An 18,380-nucleotide genomic window follows, 5' to 3' on the forward strand; every position below is an offset into this window, starting at 1 on the left:
CCAACTTCTCCCAGATTGCTTTATGTTCACTAGCACCAGCTGTGCTATTTCCTAATCTCTTCCCAGCAAAGCCATTTGGATAAACTGTGCGCAGTGTTTCCTGCAATGTCAGGGGATTTCAGACTCTGTTCTTAGAACTAGTGAAATGCAGGAGCCTCATTATTGGCAGCAACAGAGGACTCCATACAGGAGGAATGCTGGTATGTAGAGGCCTGTACTTGTGCTCAGATAGATCATAGCTTCAACCTAGCTAACTATATCACAGTAGTAGATGACAATCTGACCTTGGTGTGGGGTACAATCCTATTCATCCTAGAATAATTGCTGTCAGATGGCAGTCCCTCTATGCTGCTTTCACAGCCACCTATGAACATAAGAATTTGGTGCAGGAGTAGGCCATCAGCCCCTCGAGTCTGCTCCGCCATTCAGTAAGATCTTGGCGGACCTGATTGTAACCTCTCGCCTATCCCCGATAACGTTTCACCTCCATGTTTATCAAGAATCTATCTGCCTCTGCCTTAAAAATATTCAAAGACTCTGCTTCCACAGCCTTTTGAGGAAGACGGTTCCAAAGACACTCTACCCTCAGAGAAAACATTTCTCTTCATCTCTGTCATTATTCAGCGATGCCTTAATTTTAAACTGTGGGCCCTAGTTCAAGATTCTCCCTCAGATAGAAACATCCTTTCCACATCCATCCTGTCAAGACCCCTCAGAATCTTAAAGGTGTCAATCAAGTCGCCTCTTCACAACTTAATTTCCTACCTATCTTTGTGTTGGCAGCAAATTTGACAGCCATACCATCAATCCCTTCATCCAAGTCATTTACATAAATTATAAAAATTTGAGTCCCTAGCACTGATCCCTGTGACACACCACTCGTTACATTCTGCCAACCAGAAAATGACCCATTTATGCCTACTCTCCGTTTCCTGTTAGCTAGCCAATCTTCTATCCATGCCAAATGTGACCCCCTACACCATGAGCTTTTATTTTCTGCAGTAACCTTTTGATGAGGCATCTTATCAAATGTCTTCTGAAAATCTAAATACGGTACATTTACCGGACCTCCTTTATCCACAGCACATGTGGTTTCTTTAAAGAACCCCAATAAATTGGTTAAACATGATTTCCCTTTTGCAAAACCATGTTGACTCTGTCTGATTACCTTGAATTTATCTAAGCGCCCTGTTATAATGTCTTTAACAATAGCTTCTAACATTTTCCCTATGACAGATGTTAAACTAGCTGGTCTATAGTTTCCTGCTTTCTGTCTTCCTCCCTTTTTGAATAAAGAGTTACATTACCTATTTTCCAATCTAATGGAACCTTCCCTGAATACAGTGAATTTTGAAAAATTAAAAACCAACGTATCAACTATCTCACTAGCCACTTCTTTTAAGACTCGGGGATGAAGTCCATCAGGACCTGGGGACTTGTCAACCTGCAGTTTAAACAATTTGCTCAGCACCACTTTCCTGGTGATTGTAAGTTTCTTGAGTTCCTTCCTTCCAATTCCTGACTTACAGCCATTTCTGGGATGTGACTTGTATCCTCGATAGTGAAGACTGATACAAAATACCTGTCAAATTGACCTGTCATCTCCTTATTTTCCATTATCAATTCTCCAGACTTGCTTTCTTTTGGATCAATGCTCACTTTGTTAGCTCTTTTCTATTTTAAGTATCTACTCTATATTTCTAGCTAGCTTTCTCTTGAACTCTAATTTTTCCACCCTTATTATTCTTTCAGGTATTCTACACTTTTTAAAATATTCTGTCCAATCTTCTGACTTGCCACCCATCTTTGAGCAATTATATGCTTTATCTTTAAGTTTGATACTGCCTTTAACTTTTTTGGTTAACCACGGATGGTGGGTGCCCCCTTGGAATTTTTCTTCCTTGTTGGAATGTATCTGCTCTGTGTATTCTGAAATATTCCCTTGAATGTCTGTCACTGCATCTCTATTGACCTATCTCTTAACCTAAATTGCCAGTTCACTTCCGCTAGCTCTGCTTTCATGCCCTCATAATTGCCCTTATTTAAGTTTAAAGTACTAGTCTTGGATCCACTCTTCTATCCCTCAAACTGAATGTAAAATTTAATCATATTATCACCTCTACCTAGGGGTGCCTTTACAATGAGATGATTAATTAATCCTATCTCATAGCACAATACCAGTATTGCCTGCAACCTGGTTAGCCCCAGAAATCTAAGAAATCCGGAAAACATTATCTGCGCTATCTTTGCCCACCTGAATATTCCAGTCTATATGTAGATTAAAATCCCCCTTGATAATCACCGTACCCTTCTTACAAGCTCCCACTATTCCTTCTTTGATACATGTCCTACTGTGTTATTACTGTTAGAGGGCCTGTACACCACTCTCATAAGTGAATTCTTGCCTTTATCATTCCTCCTCTCTACCCAAACCACTTCTGTATCCTGCTTTCTAGAACTTAGGTCACCCTCCCTAATGTGCTAATACCATCAGTAATTAACAGAGCCACCCTCCACCTTTTCCTAACTTCCTGCCCTTCCTAATTGTCACATACCCTTCAATATTCAGGTCCCAATCTATGTCATCTCGTAGTCATGTCTCTGTAATGGCTATCAGTTCATCTGTTTGTTTTGAATGCTGCATGCATTTAGATACAGAGCCTTTAGTTTTGTCCTTTTATTTTTATAGCGTCTAGCCTTACCTGCTGATTTACTCTTAGATTTGAACCCTCTGTCCCTTCCTGTCACAGCCTGTTTATCATTTCCCATATTAGTACCCTTCTCCCTTGCCTTGTCTCTACTCATTGGTTTACCATATCATCCCAATTTTGATCCCTTGCCCCCACTATTTAGTTTAAAACTCGCTCTAATTCCTTAGTTGTGCGGCTCGCGAGGACACCAGCCCCAGCACGGTTCAGGTGTAGACCATCCCAACGGTACAGCCCCCACTTTCCCCAATACTGTTGCCAGTGTCCCACAAACCGGAACCCACTTCTCCTACACCAGTCTTTGAGCCACGCATTCATTTCTTTAATCTTATTTGCCCTATGCCAATTTGCACGTGGCTCAGATAATAATCCAGAGATTATTACCTTTGAGGCCCTGCTTCTTAATTTGGTACCTAACTCCTCATACTGACTATGCAGAACCTCCTTCCTCGTCCTACCTATGTCATTGGCGCCTGCATCGACCAGGACAACTGGATCCTACTGTATGATCCTCTCCAGCCCTGAGCAAATGTCCCACAACCTGGCACCGGGCGGTCAACACGGCCTTTTGGACTCTCGCTTGTTGCTGCAGAGGACAGTGTCAATCCCCCTCACTATACTGTCCCCTACTACCACTACATTCCTTTTTGCTCTCCCTACTTGAATGGCTACGTGTACCACAGTGCCCATGGTCAGTCAGCCCCCCACTCTCATCCAAATAAGCTGAAAGAACCTCAGGTCTGTTGGACAGTTGCATAGGCTGATATTCCTGCCGCCTGGGTTCCCTTACCTGCCTCACCCACAGTCACACCCTCTTGTCCCTGACCACTGACCAAATCAGAAGCCCCTATCCTCATGGGTGTGGCTGCCTTCTGGCACAAAGTGTCCAGGTAACTTTCCCTCTCCCTGATGTGTGGCACTCCATTCAAGGCCACACACTACCTGACTTCATAGCCTTCAGGAGAAAAGAAAACCTCTCTGCAGTGAGAATGGGTATTGCTTCAACCAAAGGGTCAGCTGTGCTCGGTGTGTAGCACACTTGCTTCTGTGCCATAAAAACCACTCTACAGAGACCTATCATCCAGGCTAATGCTTCCAGTACAGTACTGTGGGGGCGCTGTGCAGTCAGCGGGTCAGTATTGAGGGAGCACTGCACTTTTGGAGGGTTAGTATTGAGGGAGCACTGCACAGTCGGAGGATCAGTATTGAGGGAGCACTACACAGTCGGAGGGTCAGTACTAAGGGAGCGCTGCACAGTCGGTGGGTCAGTACTGAGAGAGTGCTGCAATTCAGAGGGTGAGTATTGAGGGAGCCCCACACTGTCATAGAGGCAGTACTGAGGAGTGCTGCACTGTCGGATTGTCAGTATTGCGGGAACGCTGCACTGTTGGAGGAACAGTACTGAGGGCCCACAAAACTATTTTGAAGAAAAGCAGAGGAGTTCTCCCTGATGTCCTGGCCAGCATTTATCCCTCATCCAATGTAACTAAACAGCAGATTATCTTGTCAGTATCACATTGCTGTTTATGGGACCTTGCTGTGTGCATATCCAGCTGCCGTGTTTCCTGCAATAGTGAGGGGAGACATTGGCGTACTGGTAATGTTACTGGACTAGTTATCCAGAGGCCCAGGCTAATGATGTGGGGGACACTGGTTCAAATCCTACAATGCCAGCTGGTGTAATTTAAATTTAATTAATAAATCTGGAGTATAAAGCTAGTCACAGTAATAGTGACCATCAAACTATCATTGACTGTCATAAAACCCATTTGGTTCACTCATGTCCTTTAGGGAAGAGATTCTGCCATCCTTACCCAGTCTGGCCTACATGTGATTCCAGACCCACAGCAATGTGGTTGACTTTTAACTGCCCCCTGAAATGGCTTAGCAAGCCACTCGGTTCAAGGGCAATTAGGAATGGGCAACAAATAGTGGCCTTGCCAGTAACGCCCACATCCCATGAAAGAATAAAAAATGTGACAATATTTTAAAGGTGCTTTGTTGGCTTTAAAGCACTTCGGTTGTGAAAGATGCTATAGAAATGCAGGTCAGTCTTCTCAAGTTGAGGCTCTCATGGTTGACTTGCATTAGACACATGGTCTGTTGGCTTGGTCCTGTGGCAAAAATGTCTTTGCTACATTCTGACAGCTTGGTGTTGACTGTGGGGTCCAGCTGGGTGGGAAAAGCACTCTCAAAATGTAGTCTGTCATTATCAACTTACAGACGTCTTAATAACAAGAAATAATATCCTGCATTATCTGGCTGCCTTTGGGTTGTGTAACACACAGCTGCTGTCTCCAGCATAGAGGATCAAATCCCCTGTCACAAAATGGTAAAACCAACACACATTTTCTCTGCATTAAATATCCTGAAACTCATTGAAAACCTGAAACTCTCAGCATATTTAGACATATTTAACCTGCAGTAACAACTCACAGGAATACCCTCCGAAAGATGTTTTCATGTTTGAAGTTTGATTTGTTTTTATTTTCTCCTTGCCTGCCTTTTGCTGGAATGTGGTTACGCAGGGATTGGTTACTGTTGCTGTTATTCATGTGTGAGCTTTGATTGTGAATGTTGGCTGGATATTTAACTTTAAATGGCATTGCTGCCAGGTACACTCAAGCCCATACCCAACCCTCACTGTCCAACAGAAATCGTTGAATACTCATCAGCTGTGGGAATCAGCCCTGGCTGATTTATTTTTCCCTGTCCCTTGCCAAGAGGCCACTGAGTCCAATTGTAATACTCCAGCTGTGATCTTCATCAGCTCATCAGAAATAGGAGCCGGGGTAGGGCATTTGGCCCATTGAGTCTGCTCTGCCATTCAATAAGATTATGGCTGATCTGATTGTGGCCTTAACTCCACTTTCTTGCATCTCCCCCATAACCCTCGACTCCCTTGTCAGTCAAAAATCTGTCTAACTCAGCCTTGAATATATTCAATGACCCAGCCTCCACTGCTCTCTGGGGTGGAGAATTCCAAAGACTAACGACCCTCTGAATGAAGAAATTTCTCATCTCCGTCTTAAGTCAGAGACCCCTTAGTTTTAAACTTTGTCTATCTCGTTCTAGATTTCCCCCATGAGGAAACATCCTGTCAGCATCTACCCTGTCAAACCCCCTTAGAATCTTATGTTTCAATAAGATCACCTCTATTCTAATGAACTCCAATGAGTATAGACCCTTTCTTCATATGACAACTCCTTCATCCCAGGAATCAGCCTAGTGCACCTTCTCTGAACTACTTCTGATGCAATATATCCCTCCTTAAGGAGACCATACTGTACACAGTACTCCAAGTGTGATCTCAATAATGCCCTGTACAGTTGTAGCAAGGCTTTCCTACTTGTATACTCCATCCCCTTGCATTAAATGACAACGTTCCATTTGCCTTCCTAATTACTTGCTGTAACTTTTTGTAAATCATGTACAAGGGCACCCAGATCCCTCTGCACTGTAGAATTCTGTAGTCTCTCTCCATGAAATAATATTCTGCTTTGCTATTCTTCTTGCCAAAGTGGACAACCTTACATTTTCCCATATTACATTCCACCTGCCAATTTTTTGCCTGCTCAGTAAACCTATCCATACCCCTGTGCAGACTCTTTGTATCTTCACACAACTTGGTCTTCTACTTTGTGTAATCTGCAAATTTGGGTACAATGTAGGCTGTGCCTTCACCCGTCAATAATATAGATTGTAAATAGTTGAGGCCCCGGCACTGATTCCTGTGCCAGTCCACTATTTACGATTTGCCGTTTGACCTACTTATCCCGACTCTGTTTCCTGTTGGGTAGCCAATCTTCTAACCTTGCAAATATACACCCCCAACATCATGAACTGCTATTTTGTGCAATAACTTTTTATGTGGCATCTTATCTAATGTCTTTTGGAAATCCAAATACACTACATCTACTTGTTTTGGATTTCCAGCATCCGCAGTTTTTTGCTTTTATATTACACTACATCTACTGTTTCTCCTGTATTCCGCCTGCTTCTTACACCCTCAAAGAACTTGAATAAATTTGTCAACCACGATTTCCCTTTCAGAAAATCATGTTGATTCTGCCTGATTGTATTATGGTTTTCTAAATGGCCTGCTACTATCTCCTTAATAATGGATTCTAGCATTTTCCCAATGACAGATGTTAGGCTAACTGGCCTATAGTTTCCTGCTTTCTTTCTCTCTTTCTTAAATAGTGGTGTTACCTTTGCATTTTTTCAATTTGCTGGGACCTTTCCAGAATCTAAGGAATTTTGAAAGATTACAACCATGCATTCATTTTCTTTGCAGTCACTTCCTTTAAGACCCTTTTTGCAGGGCATCAGGTCCAGGGGTCTTATCAATGCCTCGAGCTGTAGATACCTACTGCAGATGTGGTTGCCGTGGATCACACTGGGTGTCCACGTGCTACAGCTGCAACACATCACCTACCCTGCCATCTTTATTGTTTTTAATTTAAACTAGTTAGGTTTTAAGTTTAGAAATATCACTCAACTATTGTTTAAATTTATACTGAGTAGTTTAATTAGTTAAGCTATAAATTGAATGCAGTACTTTTATCTCCCCGATATTGGTTTAAACTGCTGCCCACATTTAGCGAGATAAAGTCTTAACAACTCACCAATCACCCACCTGTTCATCTAATTGTAACCTTGAACACTCACTAACTTCTGAAGGCTAAAAAAAAGATCAAATGCAGCAACTCCTTCCCTCTCTGCACCAAATGCGGATGACACAAAAATTGGTGAGGTGGTAAATAGTGAGGAGGACAGCCTTAGATTGCAGGAGGATATAGACGGGCTGGTCAGATGGGCTGATCAGTGGCAAATGGAATTTAATCCGGATAAGTGTGAGGTGATGCACTTGGGCAGGACAAACAAGGCACGGGAATACATGAATGGTAGGACCCTGGGAAGTACCGAGGATCAGGGGAACCTTGATGTGCATGTCCACCAGTCCCTTAAGGTAGCTGGACAGGTAGATAAGATGGTTAAGAAGGCATATGAGATACTTGCCTTTATTAGCCGAGGCATAGAATATAAGAGCAGGGAGGTTATGCTGGAACTGCATAAAACGCTGGTTAGGCCACAGCTTGAGTATTGCATGCAGTCCTGGAATCCGCATTATAGGAAGGATGTGATTACACTAGAGAGAGTGCAGAGGAGATTTACCAGGATGTTGCCTGGGCTGGAGAGTTTTAGTTATGAGGAGAGATTGGATAGACTGGGGTTATTTTCCCTGGAGCAGAAGAGATTGAGGAGGGACATGATTGAGGTGTATAAAATTATGAGGGGCATAGATAGGGTAGACAGGAAGGAACTTTTCCCCTTGGTGGAGGGATCAATAACCAGGGGGCATAGATTTAAGGTAAGGGGCAGGAGATTTAGAGGGGATGTGAGGGAGAATTTTTTCACCCAGAGGATGGCGGGAATCTGGAACTCACTGCCTGAAAGGGTGGTAGAGGCAGAAACCCTCATAACATTTAAGAAGTATTTGGATGTGCACTTGTGATGCCATGGCATACAAGGCCTAGACCTGGAAAATGGGATTAGAATAGTTAGGTACGTGTTTGACCGGTGCAGACTCGATGGGCCGAAGGACCTTTTTCTGTGTTGTAGACCTTTATGACTCTATGACTGTGTGACAAATTCCCCCCCACATCAAATTCCAAAGTTAGCCCTCCTGCTTAATGGCATTATGTGCTCCCATATTCTGTGCAATAGCAAAACCTGTCTACTCTTATAGAGAGCTGATGACGCACACCTGAGCTGCAACTATTCAGTCAGAATCCTTCTACCATCATTAACAGCTATTCGTTTTCAGCTGATTTTCACATAACTACCAATGCTTGGCAGTTTCTGTTAACTAGGCTCCTTAACTAGTTCAAAGCAAAATACTGCAGTTGCTGGAAATCTAGAACAAAAACAAAAATACCTGGAAAAACTCAGCAGGTCTGACAGCATCTGCGGAGAGGGATACAGCTAACGTTTCGAGTCCGAATGACTCGATGTAGAATTATGTAATAGTAGAATCTGATGGAGTCATTCGGACTCGAAACGTTAACTGTATCCCTCTCCGCAGATATTGTCAGACCTGAGTTTTTCCAGGTATTTTTGTTTTTGTCCTTAACTAGTTCGCTGTTTTAAAGATTTAAGTCAGAGTCTGACTGCTAATCTAAATTATAACTTGAGAAAAACTTAGAGAGATTCCCATTTGCACCAAGTTCCCAAGTTAGAACTCATACCTCGTTGCACTCAGGCTGTCTCACTCTGCTCCCACACTCTGGATGAAATCAGCTGATCTAGATCAGAGATAGAACACAGGAACCCTAATTCATATTGTTTAAGTGAACACTACACTTGCTCACTGACCTATGGGGGAGGCCAGGTTACTTGTTTTAAACAGGTGACCCAGAACTGTGCATGTTTGTTCATAGTTATTTCATGCTGATTACTGAGCCAAGGGCCCAGTTCCTGAACTGTCTTCAGGCTTAGCAACTTGGCAGATGTTTGCAAAACAGATTTAATCTGATAGCAGCCAAGCTATTTTATGAAGTTTGACCAGAAATCTGGCGTTGACACCCGAGGGAACTGCAAAATAGAAGCTCCAAACCCACATCTCCTCAAAGACTGATGAGGTGGAGGAAGGAGCGTAATAGTGTGGTCACTAACTGGGGTCAAGAGGGTGTGACTCGGGGTGTGATACAGTTTTTAAAAGGTTCATTCATGGGATGTGGACTTCGCTAGCTCGGCCAGCATTTATTGCCCATCCCCAGTTGCCCTTGTGAAGGTGGTGGTGAGCTGCCTTCTTGAGCCACTGCAGTCCATGTGGTGTAGGTACACCCACAGTGCTGTTAGGGAGGGAGTTCCAGGATTTTGACCCAGTAACAGTGAAGGAACGGTGATATATTTCCAAGTCAGGATGGTGAGTGACTTGGAGAGGAACTTCCAGGTGGTGGTGTTCCCATCTATCTGCTGCTCTTGTCCTTCTAGATGGTAGTGGTCATGGGTTTGGAAGGTGCTGTCGAAGGAGTCTTGGTGAGTAAAGAGGGCGTGATACAGTGTGGTCACTAGCTGGGGTCAAGAGGGTGTGATACAGTGTGGTTACTAACTGGTGTCCACTGTCCACAGTTCATACTGTTCGGCTACTTGCCAGAGAATGATAACCATGTGGATCAATTCAGGAGGCAGCTGATAGTTTTGTCAAAAGAAGGAATTAAAGGTTCTAGCAGATAAAATCCAAAGATTGCACCTGTCTAGGATCATCATAGCATTGATGTTATTTAACACTGTATTATATTTAATGGCTGAGAAGTGAGAATAGATCTCTCAAGATGTGCCTTGAGCAAAGAAGAATTGAGTGGATCAGGTGACTGTGTGGTGGAGAGCTTGTAAAATGGAAATTTTAAGAGTTTGGCGCACTTGCTGCTGTGGCTGTTTCTATTCTGAGAAGTGAGTAGAACTGACTGTATTTTTTTATTCATTCATGGTATGTGGGCTTCGCTGGCTGGGCCAGCATGTATTGCCCATCCCTAGTTGCCCTTGAGAAGGCGGTGGTGAGCTCCCTTCTTGAACCGCTGCAGACCATGTGGTGTAGGTACATCCACAGTGCTGTTAGGGAGGGAGTTCCAGGATTTTGACCCAGCGACAGTGAAGGCACGGTGAGATGTTTCCAAGTCAGGATGGTGAGTGGCTTGGAGGGGAACAATGTTGAGAGTGGAGTGATCTCTCCTGATCAGAGAGTGCATGTCACAGGTGTGACCTTGATTGAACCTTTTTGTTGAAAGGGGGAAACTCTTTCGAGTTACCAACAGTTACAGATTGCAACTCTTTTGAGTACAATCACAGTTCTTGGTTTCCGGGAGTGGGACATGAACCCACAACCCTCTGATTCAAAGGCGAGAGTGCTATGAACTGAGCCACAGCTGAGCTGAGTGGCTTCTCACAGGACAAAACAAGGACAGAAAGAAAAGCCACAGGTCATAGATTTTAAAATAATTGCCAAGAACTTTGGCGGGGGGCGGGGGGGAAATGAGAAATTTCTACAGTGGGGTTAAGATCTCGAACACACTACATGAGGGTGGTGGAAGCACATTCCATGAGAATTTTTAAAAGGCAATTGGACACATATTGAAGAGGATGAATTTGCAGGACAATGAGTAAAGAGCAGGTGAATGGAATTAAATTGGATAGTTCTTCCAAAGATCCGATACAGGCAGGGTGGGCCCAAATGGCCTGCCCCTGTGCTGTAGGACCCTGTGATTTTAAACTGAGCTTCCTGTCTCAGCTGGGAAATGGTTTTACTCAGCTGCTCAGAACCATACAGAATAGAGGGCTAAAAACAAAAAGCTAAAAGCTACTGCGGATGCTGGAAATCCAAAACAAAATAAAAACAGAATTACCTGGAAAAACTCAGCAAGTCTGGCAGCATCGGTGGAGAAGAAATCAGTCAACGTTTCGAGCCCTCATGGCCCTTCAGCAGAACTGAAGCATAGTTTCAACAAGGGAGAAATATAAATTGGTTTAAGGTGGGTGGGGGGGAAGAGACACATTGAGGGTGTGGTGTGAGCAGATAATCAAAAGATGTCAGAGACAAAAGGGTCAAAGAGGTGTTGAAGGTGGTGGTCTTTGTCTGAGAAAAGTGCTAATTAAGAATGCAAGACAGGATATTCAAAGTACAGCTCTAGTGGGGGTGGGGTGGAAAGACTAAAGGTTTTAGTTTTAGATTTAAAAATAATGGAAATAGGTGCGGAAAGAAGAATCTATAATGGAAATAGGTGCGGAACCCCTGGCTTTATCCCAGCATATGCTGTCTTAGAGGAAATACCTACCGGGGGAGGCAGCATGGGGTTACTCTTGGTTTCAGCATCGAGGAGTTAACAATGGTGTGGAAATGAGCTGGGGTATGGACAGAAGCTGGCATTTCAGTGTGGTACTGACTGGGTAATGCAGTGTTTGCAGTACTGTCCTTCAGATGATTAAACTGAGATTAGATTCTACCTGCCTGTTCGGGTGTATGTAAAGGATCCCTTTGCACTCAAAGAGCAGGCAGGTTCCTGACCAATATCCTTGACTCAACCAAAGCCACCCAGCCTATGTGGCTATTGATTTGATTACTGTTTGGGGGACCTTGCTATGTCCAAATTGACTCTGCTGTGTTGGTCTTACAAACAGTGATTGCACTTCAAAAGTAACTTATTGATTGTACAATGATTTGGGATGTGATAAGAGTCCGTATTAATACAATGTACGTGCCTGTGGGTTTGGATTGGATGCCTGTTTTACACATCGCCTGATTTTACACTTTGTTGCTCGTTTAGATTAAAATTATGGCTGTCCTTTGTCTCTCTCTGTCATTTTTGTGTCTTATGTCTGTCTGTGGTCTGTGTTTCTCTCATACTATGTCTCTCTCTCTTTGATGGTGTGTTTCTTTTTCACTCTTGCTGGGTATGGGTCTCGCTCTCAGCATGTATCAGACTGGTAAATGTTGGGAATTGGTGACCCACAGGAATCGGTCATGGTTTACAGTAATGATTTGGCTTGTGCAATCAGGTGTACAATTTCAAAACTTGTGGATGACATTTGTGGGTTGTAGTTAATACTGCAGAAGACTGATATGTTACAGGAAGACATTATTAAGCTTGCAGTATAAACATCAAATTGACAAGTTAGTTTTAATATAGTTAAATGCGGGGTGGCACATTTTGGCAGGAAGAATAAGCAGGCTACTTAACCTTTGGAAATGTGTCTAAATGGGGTAGAGGAGTAAATGATCTGGGTACAGTTACATAGATCACTAAAAGTAGCAATGCTAATTAATAAGACAATGAGAAAAGCAAACAAAGCATTTGGGTTTGTTTTTAGTAGGATAGAATTGAAAAGCAGAGAGATTATTGTAAATTTGATATAGTTGTCAGTCCCTCGATTTGAGGATGACATTTACTCAGAGCCGTGAGTTTCTGCCATTCTTTGACTGAGCAGGCCAATTCCTGAGATCTTTGGGCACATGGGGCAGGACGCCCACGAGGTAGCGGGATTGGGGGTGCATGATTTGCTTCCTTGTCTTTCCTTCTCTGCTTCCATTCTGCGTCCATCATTAAGACATTGTGACTCACAGCGTAATGCAGTTTGATGGACTGTTGTTGTCATTTTGAACAATTGATAGCAAGCTCCTTCCAGTCATTAATGTCAATGTTGCCACAAGGAGAGCTGCAGAGTGTCTTTGAAGGGTTTTCTTTCTCCTCCCCTGGATTGTTGGCCATTTGAGAGTTGAGAAAACAGGATCTGTGGGAGAAGATGATTTTTGGCTATCCTGACAGTGTCCAGTCCATCAAAGTTGATTTTACAGCAGGTAGAATCATATAATGTTTACAGTACAGAAGAAGGCCATTCAGCCTGTCATGTCTGTGCTGGCTCTCTGAAGGAGCAGTTTACCTTGCTTCTCCCTATGGCCCTACATATTCTTCCTTTTCAGATAATAATCCAATTCCCTTTTGAATGCCTCGATTGAACCTGCCTCCACCACACTCTCAGGCAGTGCATTCCAGATCTTAACCAGTAGCTGCGTGAAAAAAGTTTTTCCTCATGTCACCATTGCTTCTTGTGGTAACTACCTTAGATCTGTGCCCTCTGATTCTCGATCCATCCATCAGTGGGAACATCTTCTCCCCAGCCTACAGTGTTCAGACCCCTCATGATTTTGAAAATTAATATCCTCTCAGCCTTCTCTTCTCCATGGAAAACATTCCCAGCTTCTGTAATCTTTCTACACAACTGAAGTTCCCCACCCCAGGAGCCATTCTCGTAAATCTTTTCTGCACCCCCTGTAATGCCTTCACATCCTCCTAAAGTGAGTGCCCAGGACTGGACACAATATTCCAGCTGAGGCCCAACCAGTGTTTTATACAGCTTTAGCATAACCACTTTGATTTTGTACTCTGTGCCCCTTTTGATAAAGTCCAGAATGCCATATACTTCATTAACTGCTCCCTCAACTTGTCCTGCCACTTTCAATAATCTATGCACACTCGGGTGTATATGTATTTTGCTCCTGCACCCGTTTTAGAATTGTACCCTTTATTTTATTGCCTCTGTGTTCTTCCTAAAAAAAAGTCATACTTCTTTGCATTAAATTTCATCTGCCACTTGTTCACCCATCCACCAACTTATCTATGTCCTTTTGAAGTTCTAAACTATCCTCCTCACAGTTCATAATACTTCCAAGTTTTATATCGTCCACTATAGACCTTCCTCCAGTCTAAACAATCAACCTTTCACCAGTATTCTTTGTTTCCTGTCCCTTAGCCATTTGTTTCCTGTCACTCAGCCAATTTTATATCCATTTTGTCTGAATGCTTGTGGAGCTGGCTTCAAGGAGAACACTAGTGTTTGTTCAATGGTCCTCCTTCTGAATCCAGAGGATCCTGCGGAGACATCGCTAATGGAATTTTTCTAGCATTCTTGTGTGTCGCTGGTGCACAGTCCACGTCTCACTGCAGTTCAGGAGCTTGGAGATCTCACAAGGATCGTTAGCCTGTGGAATTCTCTTCCACAGAGAGTAGTGGAGGCAAGGTCATTGAATATTTTTAAGGCTCAGTTAGATTCTTGATTGACAAGGGAGTCAAAAGGTATACGGGATAAACAGGAATGTAGAATTCAGACCACAATCAGATCAGCCATGATCTTATCAAATGGCGGAGAGGGCTTGAGGGGCCAAACGGCCTATTCCTGCTCCTAACTCGCATGTTTGTTTGTTTTCCATCTACGCAGATGAGAAGAATAGCCACTGTCAGGTGGATTGTAAATAGTATGGGGGCTATCACGCAGCCATGCTTGACCTTCCCCATCTTGATTTTTGAAGGCATCTGAAGATTCTTGGACATCCAAATCTTTGGAGCACAATCCACAGAGTCTCATGACTTACTGAGTCAAATGCTTTGGTCAGGGTCAGTGAATGCAATGAAGAGTTCCTGGTGGTGTGCTTGACATTTTTCTTGGATTTGTCTAGCAACAGACCATGTTGAGGGAGGTTCCTCTGGAAGTTCTAAAGCGACACTGTCTCTGGGAGGATTTCCTCAGCCATGGGTATTAGGTGATACAGGAGAATGCAAGTCAGGATTTTCCCTGATATGGATGAGGGAAATTGTCTTTTATCTTCCAGAGTTGTCTTTGGGCTTCAGCCTTGGGCTGTTAGGAGGCTGCCTTCTTGACGACGACTTGAGTTGCTTTTTCAGGCAATGAGGACTACTCGTTTTTATTCTAGAAGGTCACATATTTCTGCATCATTTTCATTGAACTAGTCCTCGTGACAACAGAGTTCTCAAACCAAATGGCATGGGTACATGAGTCTAGTACAGTTGACTATTTGATCCCCTTGCTCTGGAATTGAGTTGGATGTGTGAAGATTGTCATGAGACTGCGCCCCTTTGCTTTTTTGAAAATATGATTTTTGAACTTTCAACTGACTGGACATTTGCAATTTGAACTGCGACAGTGCTAACTGCTTAATAATGCAAGGCCGCATTCCAAGGTGAAGGTGAGAACCTGCAATTGTCCTCAGGGGGGTGTGAAGAGAGAGATGTTTTCTATAATCTAGGCAGCCATTGAAACTCGTAACTGTCTAAGGAAGAGACATTAAAAATGCAAAGTATTGGACATTGAATCAATGGCTGCCACAGACAGACCCCAAACCTCTTGGAAAAACACAGTGGGTGAAGTATTCCAAGGCAAGGCTGCCAGCCACTAGAGAGATTGCCAGAGACACAGGTGGCGCCAAGAAAGTCTTCAGAAGAGAAAACAGGCTGAAGGCTGCCCTCTCTCCCTCTCACTCACTCTTTTGGAATAAGAGTGTCACCTGGTTCAAGAAGCCAACTCTCCCAGAAACCTACCAGTGAACCGAGATCTTGTAATAATTGCAACATCATCTACATCCTGAATCGGCCGCAGTGTTTAAACCTATGCCTCAAGGCCAATCAAAGGGCACTTAACCCTATATTCTTTTAGCTTTTTTTATGGGACTCTAACTCTTGTTATTTCTGCACGCGTGCAGGGTCTGGGATGCCTCCATGTGATTTTGTATTTGTCCTTCTGGCGGTAGTGGATGTTTGTTATAATGAGGATATGTTGAGCACACTTTGTCAGCAAGAGGGTGCCATTTGCATTGGTTTCTCCCACCCTGTTTTTCCCAATGGCTCTGCTCCAAACATTGGAGTCTATGACCAACCCTGGCATTAAAGTCCCCAGAACGATGATCTTTTCTTTTGGGATGGTGTAAGGACTTCATCAACCTCAGAGCAGAGCTTTTCCTTAGTATCTTTGTTGGCGTCAAGGGTCAGAGCATAAGCACTGATGATGGTGGTATATTGATTACAGCTGAGCTGTAGGTGAAAAGTTATGATTCTTTCATTTATACTATTGGGGAGTTCTGACATCAAGATCCTATTTTGGATGACAAAACTAACTCTGGATAACGAGGGTCACTGTCAACCTTTCCTTTTCCAGAAGAAGGTATATCCTTGAACTGTCCCAGGAAGGTGGGTCTCACTGAGGGTGGGGATGTCAATTTGGTAAACTTGTATGGAACTTTGGTTAGACCACACTTGGTGCACTGTGAACAGATCTGATATCCATTCTATAAAAAGGATATAGAGGCCCTGGAGAAGGTACAAAATAAAATTCACAACTTTGATACCAAAACTGAAAGGATATACCTACCAGGAAAGACTAAATAGGCTGGGTTTCTTTTCTCTGGAAAGGAAGAGGCTGAGGGCTGAACACGTTAAGGTCATGAAGGGATTTGATGGGGGGAGGACAGAGAGAGAACTTATGGGGATAAGAGACCATAACTATGAGAGGTCCTAGTAAATTCAGTAGGGAATTCAGGAGAAGCTTCTTTACCGAGAGAGCAGTGAGAATGTGGAACACTACCATGGAGTGCAGATACAGGGAGAGAAATCATGGGCCCAGGTGATCCCATAGCCCTCCTCCCTTCACCCCTCCCACTAACATCCTTTGGGTTCCCAGAATTGGGAATCATAGTCACAGTGGGGTCAAAATGTTTTATATAGGTTTAGCAAAATATCTTGACTTTTGCACTCTTTGCCTCTATTTATAAAGCCCATTGAAAGCTCACGTTTCAATATGATACGTTTCAAAGCCATGGCTTTGTCAGACAATTGCACACAACTTGGTCGTTCATGTTATGCAATCAGCTCCACTTCTTTGAAACTGGCCCGATGCAAAATCTGATTGTGACATCCAAAAGACTTGAACCTCACAAGCACCACAAAAAACAACCCAATGTACAAATGAGAATATTGCTGAAAAAAGAAACATGTCGAAGCTTTTCGTCTTGCACTCATCGGGATACTATTCAAGAATACCAATATAACGGGAAAACAACAATTTATACTGTATGCGAAGAGAGTGTTGATTCGTTGGCAAGTGGACTCTGGTAGAGGCGTTGCCATGGAGAAATATAAACAGAAAATGCTGAAAATACTCAGCAGTCCAGGCAGCATCTATGGAGAAACAGAATCAATGCTTCAGGTCTATAATTTGCACTAGTTCTGATAAAGGGCCACTGACTTCTTTTTATTATTCATTCACAGGATTTGGGCATCACTGGCTAGGCCAGCATTTATTGCCCATTTTAAATGTCCTTGGGCAGGTGGTGCTGAGGCGCATTCTTGAACCACTGCAGGCCATCTGAAGTAGGTACACCCACAGCACTGTTAGGGAGGGAGTTTCAGGATTTTGAACTCGTGACAGCGAAAGAATGGTAATATAGTTTCAAGTCAGGATGGTGTTGGCTTGGAGGGGACTTGGAGGTGGTGGTGTTTCCATGCATCCACTGCCCTTGCCCTTCTAGGTGGTAGAGGTTGCAGGTTTGGAAGGTGCTGTCAAAGGAGCGTTGGTGAGTTGCTGCAATGCATCTTGTAGATAGATGGTAGACATTGCCGCCACTGTGTGTCGGTGGTGGAGGGAGTGAATGTTTAAGGTGGTGGATGTTGTGCCAGTCAAGCAGGTTGCTTTGTCCTGGATGGTGTCGAGCTTCTAGAGTGTTGTTGGAGCTGCACTTAACCAGACAAGTGGAGAGTATTACATCACACTCCTGACTTGTGCTTTGTAGATGGTGGACAGGCTTTGGGTGTCAGGAGGTGAGTCCACTGAATTCCCAGCCTCTGACCTGCTATTGTAGTTACTGGCTGATCCAGTTCAGTTTTTGGTCAATAGTAACTGCCAGGTTGTTGATAGGTGATTTAGTGATGATAATGGCATTGGAGGTCAAAGGGAGATGGTTGGATTCTCTCTTGTTGGAGAAGACCATTCCCTGACACTTGTGTGGCACGAATGTTACTTGTTCTCTCGGCACAGATGCTGCAAGACGTGCTGAGCATTTCTAACACGCCAGCCTTCCAAAAAGCAATCAGACTTCTTGTGAGCCTCTCATTCCCTGTCAGCAATGAACAATTTTCTGAACAAAAAACAATGTCATAACAATATATTGATCATTTTTAAAGATGAGAAATTCATAATAATGACCATTTAAAAAGTGCCAAGCAGCTAAGCTAACTAATGAAACCTTTTATGTCTCTCTGTTTAAAACACAGAGCTAGAGAGAGAGAGACTAGACCCCAAGTCGGGGTCACTTGGGAAGGGGGAGGA

At 43.5% G+C, this 18,380-nt stretch overlaps 1 protein-coding gene across 1 annotated transcript in view; it reads left to right on the forward strand.

Annotated features, from left to right (window-relative positions):
- nt5c2a (5'-nucleotidase, cytosolic IIa) overlaps positions 1-18,380 on the forward strand; it is a 99,279-nt gene that overhangs the window by 34,845 nt on the left and 46,054 nt on the right. The gene's annotated exons all lie outside the window — the stretch shown is intronic.

Source organism: Cetorhinus maximus, chromosome 20, assembly GCF_964194155.1.
Source record: "Cetorhinus maximus chromosome 20, sCetMax3.hap1.1, whole genome shotgun sequence".
In the NCBI taxonomy this organism is placed as follows: domain Eukaryota; kingdom Metazoa; phylum Chordata; class Chondrichthyes; order Lamniformes; family Cetorhinidae; genus Cetorhinus; species Cetorhinus maximus.